Genomic DNA, 5,796 nt, shown 5'->3' with positions numbered 1-5,796 from the left:
TTTATTGGGGAGAGATATATGTAAAATTCTTCATTTTAGTGTTTGGGGGTGGAGTGAAACAAGAGGATATGGTTAAAGAGACTGCGTCTGTCTGGCCAACAGTTTTGACAGGGCCTTAGGTTTTCTGGGAATGGGATAAAGTGTCACCAAAATGAGCAAAACCAAGGGCAGGAGGTCTGAGACAGTACCTGAGAAAAATTGTTCGGTATCCAGGGCAGACTCGAAAACACAGGAGTACCATCCTCAGGTCTAGAATGAAGGAAAGTAGAGCATGAGCAGGGCAGTTAGGAAGTTACAGTGGGAGATGGACAGAGACAGTGGCTCAGAAGAGAAGTCCTTGCTGAGGCCCGTGAGGGTGAGGCAGACTCCCGTACAAATCTCACAAACATGGACCCTGAAAAGATGCAGGGACTTTTTTCAAATCTCTGAAGTATATGGCTTGAGTAATTCAAAGACCACGAGACTTTAAGTTTAGATATTGGCGATAAAGCTAGAAGAAAATTACGGGGAGAATGGGCCTGTGAAAAGGAAGATGCCACTGTGGGACTCTTCCCGGCTTGAAGCAGAGAAAAGTTTGGGGGGCTCGTCAGAAGAGGATAGACTGTAAGGGAATTGACCGAAACTCTTCTTATACAGATGCTTCTGTTGGTTTGATGCAGAGAGGCAGGACTTCCCAGAACAATTACCCTTTAGACAGTGCCCGATGGGATGTTACACGGAAACACTGAGTGGAATACATGGAACTATAGAGGCCTTTGGTTCACCTTGTGTCCCACTGGACTTCTTTTGAGGTTCAAATTTTCAGTTTCTCTCTTTTCTCCATCTCGCACTCTCTTCCCCCACCCTCTTATCACTTTTTATTTTCGTGCATTAATTTGTTGAGCAATTTCTCTGCTGAGTAAACGTGTAATAGGACCCAAAAGTGGGTCACAAATGGGGCAGGTCCTACTGGTGAGGAAGTAAGTGAAGTGAATGTAGGACTGGAAATGGGGCTGTGGAATGAGGCTACTGACACAGTCTCTTCTCCAGCACTAGTATCCTGCACAAAGGGATACTTGACAGGTCTATTATTCTGCTATGTGCTGGGGACCATTTTTGAGAGGCTCTGGGAAGCTAAGGTTACTGAATTGAAATGCATGCCTAAAACTGAATTCTAGGATCTGATGGAAGGAAAACAAATATGTTAAGTCTTGGTGAATTCGAAAAAAACAGAGATTTGAGAAATGTCTGATACAGACTGGAGAGACAATTTTAAAAGGATTCTTAAGCTAAGAAGGAACATTTTTGAAAAATCCTAGTTCAGAGGCTATCTGAGGGTAGAAATGGAGCTGAAGACAGTTTGTAATCCAGGGAATATGTGTAGAACTCTGTGGGATATGATGAATCTAGTCCCTAAAAATCTTTTACGGTGTAGTTTGAGTCAAGGGTTAGTGAATCTGGAAAACGTGGTGGAAACAGAGTTTTGAAATGACTGAAGAAATACCCTTGGATGAAAATAAAGCTATTGGGAAATAGATCAGAGAATACAAGTGGGATATGTAACATGGGCAATTTTAAGGTAGTTCATTTCCAAACTCTCCCCTTTCACTAACTTATTTTTTAAAAATTCCTTGAGAACTTGCTTGCATTCTCAGTATCCCTTTTTGTAGTTTAGACCATAAAGGAACACCCCACCCCCACCTCACTTTATCTCCAATATGATAATATTGCATGGCCTGGGGTGTAAACTCGTCTTGATGACAAGGAGAAAACATGGGAACAGCAACACTTATTTGGGGGGAAGATTTCCCTTAAGGACTTTTCAAGGCACCCTAAACCATAGAGCTTCCTGATGGTGCCTGTTTATATATTTTTTCCTGTAAGGGTGAAGCTCGAATCTTACTGGAGTACACTGAATTTTAACAACGGATGTTGTAGGGCTGCAGATCCTTGCCCTTTGAAGTTTAAAAAAATAAAAATATATTTTTTGGGGGGCTGCACCTGTGGCATATGGAAGTTCCTGGGCTAGGGGTTCAATCAGAACTGCAGCTGCAGGCCTCTGCAATGCCAGATGTGAGCCACATCTGCAACCTATGCTGCAGCTTATGGCAACCCCAGATACTTAACCCACTGAATGAGGCCAGGGATTGAACTTGCATCCTCACAAACATCATGTTGGGTCTTTAACTTGATGAGCCACAACAGGAACTCCATTCTCTTTTAAATCAGTAATTCCTTATGGAGAGGGTGGGTGCTTTTACTCCCCTGGAAACATTTGACAGTAGCTGTAGACATTGCTGTTGCCATAAATGTGGAGGTGGATGCTACTGGCATCTAGTAGGTAGAGGTCCGGGATGCTGCAAAACGTATTGCTAACGCAGGGGCTACACTTTGAGCCCCCCACCCCCACAAATATCAGTAGTGCAGAATTTGAGAGTCATTGTTTCAAATATGAGTAGACTATGTTTTGTAATACCGTGTTTTTCAAGGTGGAATAGATAAAGTCCTCAGATAAATAAATTTCCTGTTTTTCCGGTCATAGTCATCTCTCATTATGTGCATAAAATATTTAATAGATTCCATTTTGTATTTCAAAAATGAACTTGTTTAAATGTATGATAAAAAGCATAGATATCAATGTAAAAGTCTGAGGAGAATGAAATTGTCATTGTCTCTGCCAGGAATCATACTTTTCCTTAGGAAGCCTCAAGGCTCGCTCGCTCTCCTCCATCAGCAGTTTCTTAAAGTGTTTCCTTTTAAAGACGTCTACTCAACCGTACTGAGTTTGGGATTAGTAGATGCAAGTGGATCAGCAATGAGATCCTCCTGTATATCACAGGACCTATATCTAGTCACTAGTGATGGAACATGATGGAGGATAATGTGAGAAAAAATTGTACATACATATATGTATGACTGGGTCACTTTGCTGTACAGCAGAAATTGACAGAATATTGTAAATAAGCTATAAAAAGACATTAAAAACTATCTATTCCTGTACCCCTACACTCCTACCCGTGTTCTGTTTTACTAGAATGAATATTTTACTTTATTATCTCATTATTCCAAGTTTTCTCTTCTTGAAACATCAGCTCCTGTAGGATAGGGATATGCTCCTATTTTGTTAAAGACTGCAGTCTCTACAACTAAAGAATACTTGGTACAATGTTGGTACTTAGTTAACATTTGTAAAATAAAATAAAAATTACATCGTTGTGGGGGGAAAGCTTTGAAAGTATTTTGGAGAACCACTGGGGATGAGACACAATGAGCAGGAAATCGTCATGGGAAGGAAGGAGAGAGAGTACACAGACTTTTTTCTTCAGGATAGCCAGGAAGTGTGGCTGAGCTTGGTAAGCAGTGGTTGTCATTAAGATTTCTAGATTATACAGAGAAATCTCAACCGCCTCGCCTGAATAATGAGTAACTAATAATCTCTCACAGGCAAACATGCCTAATAGAAAAGGCAAACTCTGAAATGAAGAGAAATATTGAAGATAATATGGAGGAGAGCTTTGGTGAGAATCACTGAGCTTTTGACTTTAGCTGGTAGATCAGCTGACTTGAATTAACACTTAAAATATATACACATTTCAGCATGCATTAGTGGTATTTAGTATAGGAAAAGAGGAAATACACAGTCTCCTGGTTGACAAGTTTGTTATTAACAGCTCAGAACATATATTAACAAGCTTATTGATAACCAGGCTGCTCTAGCAAAATAGTTAGCTTTGTGGCAAGTAGTCCAGGATTGACTGACAAGAGGAGAAGTTGCAGGACATGCTAGAAGATGAGGACAGGCTATTAATAATGAAGTAAGAGCTTTTCAAAATTGGAACTATTTGCCAGCGTATGATGATGGCCCAGTTGGAATAATTTATGCAATCTATTTTCTGGGGGAACAAACCTATTGGCATACAGCCTCCTGCTGTGAAATTTTCACATGACCAGCTGGTTAAGAGAAACTTTGTTGTGGAGCCAATGATGTGACTAGAGAGGCTGCTAAGGTCATTCTTGCTAGGAGACTCTCAAAATGTTTGATTGATTAATGGAGCCATTCATTCAACCAGCACACGTTAATTGGTAACCTGCTCTGTGCCTATCAGTATTTCATGCTTCAGAAGTCTGATTTTGAAGTCAGACAAAGCGAGCTCCAAGTCCCAACTCTTACACTTAACAAGCTTGTTTCTTTTTTCTTTTTTAAAGAATTAACTCCTGCATCTTTCAAAGTCTATAAAAGGGAGTAAAGCATAGATCTCACATACCATGTTGAAGGGTGAGGAGACACAATGTATGTCAGTTGAGAAAGTTTCCTGACACCCAGTGAGCTCAGAAAATGTAACAGTATTTCCAGTTGCCCCTTCACCAAGAGAATAGAGATTCTGGGGGGAGCACAGAGCATGGCCCCATGATTAAGCCATAAGAAGGGCTCAATAATAGTTATTTTTTTCAAGCTATCAAATATACCTTATATATTTTTAAAAATTATTTTTATTTTTCCCCATTATATTTGGTTTACAGTCTTCTCTCAATTTTCTACTGTACAGCAAAGTGATCCAGTCACATGCACACATACATATTCTTTTCCTCACATTATCCTGCATCATGCTCCATCATAAGTGACTAGATATAGTTCCCAGTGCTATACAGCAGGATGTCATTGCTTATATATTCCAAAGGTAATAGTTTGCATGCATTAACTCCAGATTCCCAGTCCACCCCACTCCCTCCCCCTCCTCCTTGGCAACCACAATTCTGTCTTCCAAGTCCATGAGTTTCTTTTCTGTGCAAAGGTTTATTTGTCCTGTATATCAGATTTCTAAGAACTGCCTCCAGTGAGAGTTAAATCTAAATCTTCAAGTTGCATGTGAAAATATTAAGAACCATGCAAGGTGTAGAGAACACATATTCAATCAAAGAGAATATGACACATAGAAGTTATATCAATGTGTAGAAGAAGAAGTATTTTGAAGTCTCTGCAATAAGAGAACTCTTCACTGGATAAGCTATGTGGCCAAATTGGATGACACAGGCAGAAACCCTTCTCTTGAAACTCACCTGCAGGGAAGGGTGAAGAAGAGATTATTCATGCACAAAGTCACATGTTAGTCTCCACAGTGAGACTTTGAATAATAAAACAAAAGACGTGTTTCTCTTGTGCCAGCTGGCCATTTCCATTCTGAGGCTGAGTATTCTCTAAGGCCGTCTTCCTGTCTCTAGTTCTCATTCTTCTGTCTCTATTTCTCTATTTCTCTCTTTCTCTATTTCTTTTTCCATTACTATTGATTTGATGGCCTATTCTATAGATGATGAATTTTTGAAATATTAAATGAGTCAAGGAGAAGTATTTGAAAAAATGGATAATTTATGGTTGGAATTCAAGACATTAGGAAATTCAAGGCATTTCCCCACCACCGCACACCAAATCCAAAACAAACAACACAAACCCCACAAAGTCACAGCGTCATGTAATTTGTCTTGGATTAAGAAAGACAATTGAGAGAAATGTCTTTAATTGGCATTCAGATTTCTAATGTATCTATCCTTAATCTCTTTACGGGAGTATTAGAGGAGAGGTTACCCATCACAGCTTGGTTTGAATATAGTGAGCCTTCCAGTCTTCAATTATGAAGACTCACTGGCCACAGAACTGAGGAAATAGCTTATCTATTGCTAGGAGCTATCTTTGCTGCACCTTTTTCAAACAACTTTGATGAAAACAACACAGAATAAAGCAGAGATCAGTAGTGATAAAATTTATTCTTCAACACTGGACATAAATAACAAGCCAAGTGGCATCTAGGGGGACTACAGATA

This window comes from Sus scrofa, chromosome 10, assembly GCF_000003025.6.
Source record: "Sus scrofa isolate TJ Tabasco breed Duroc chromosome 10, Sscrofa11.1, whole genome shotgun sequence".
NCBI classification, from domain to species: domain Eukaryota; kingdom Metazoa; phylum Chordata; class Mammalia; order Artiodactyla; family Suidae; genus Sus; species Sus scrofa.
The sequence above is the reverse complement of the archived record's forward strand: the minus strand, read 5'-3'. Positions refer to the sequence as shown.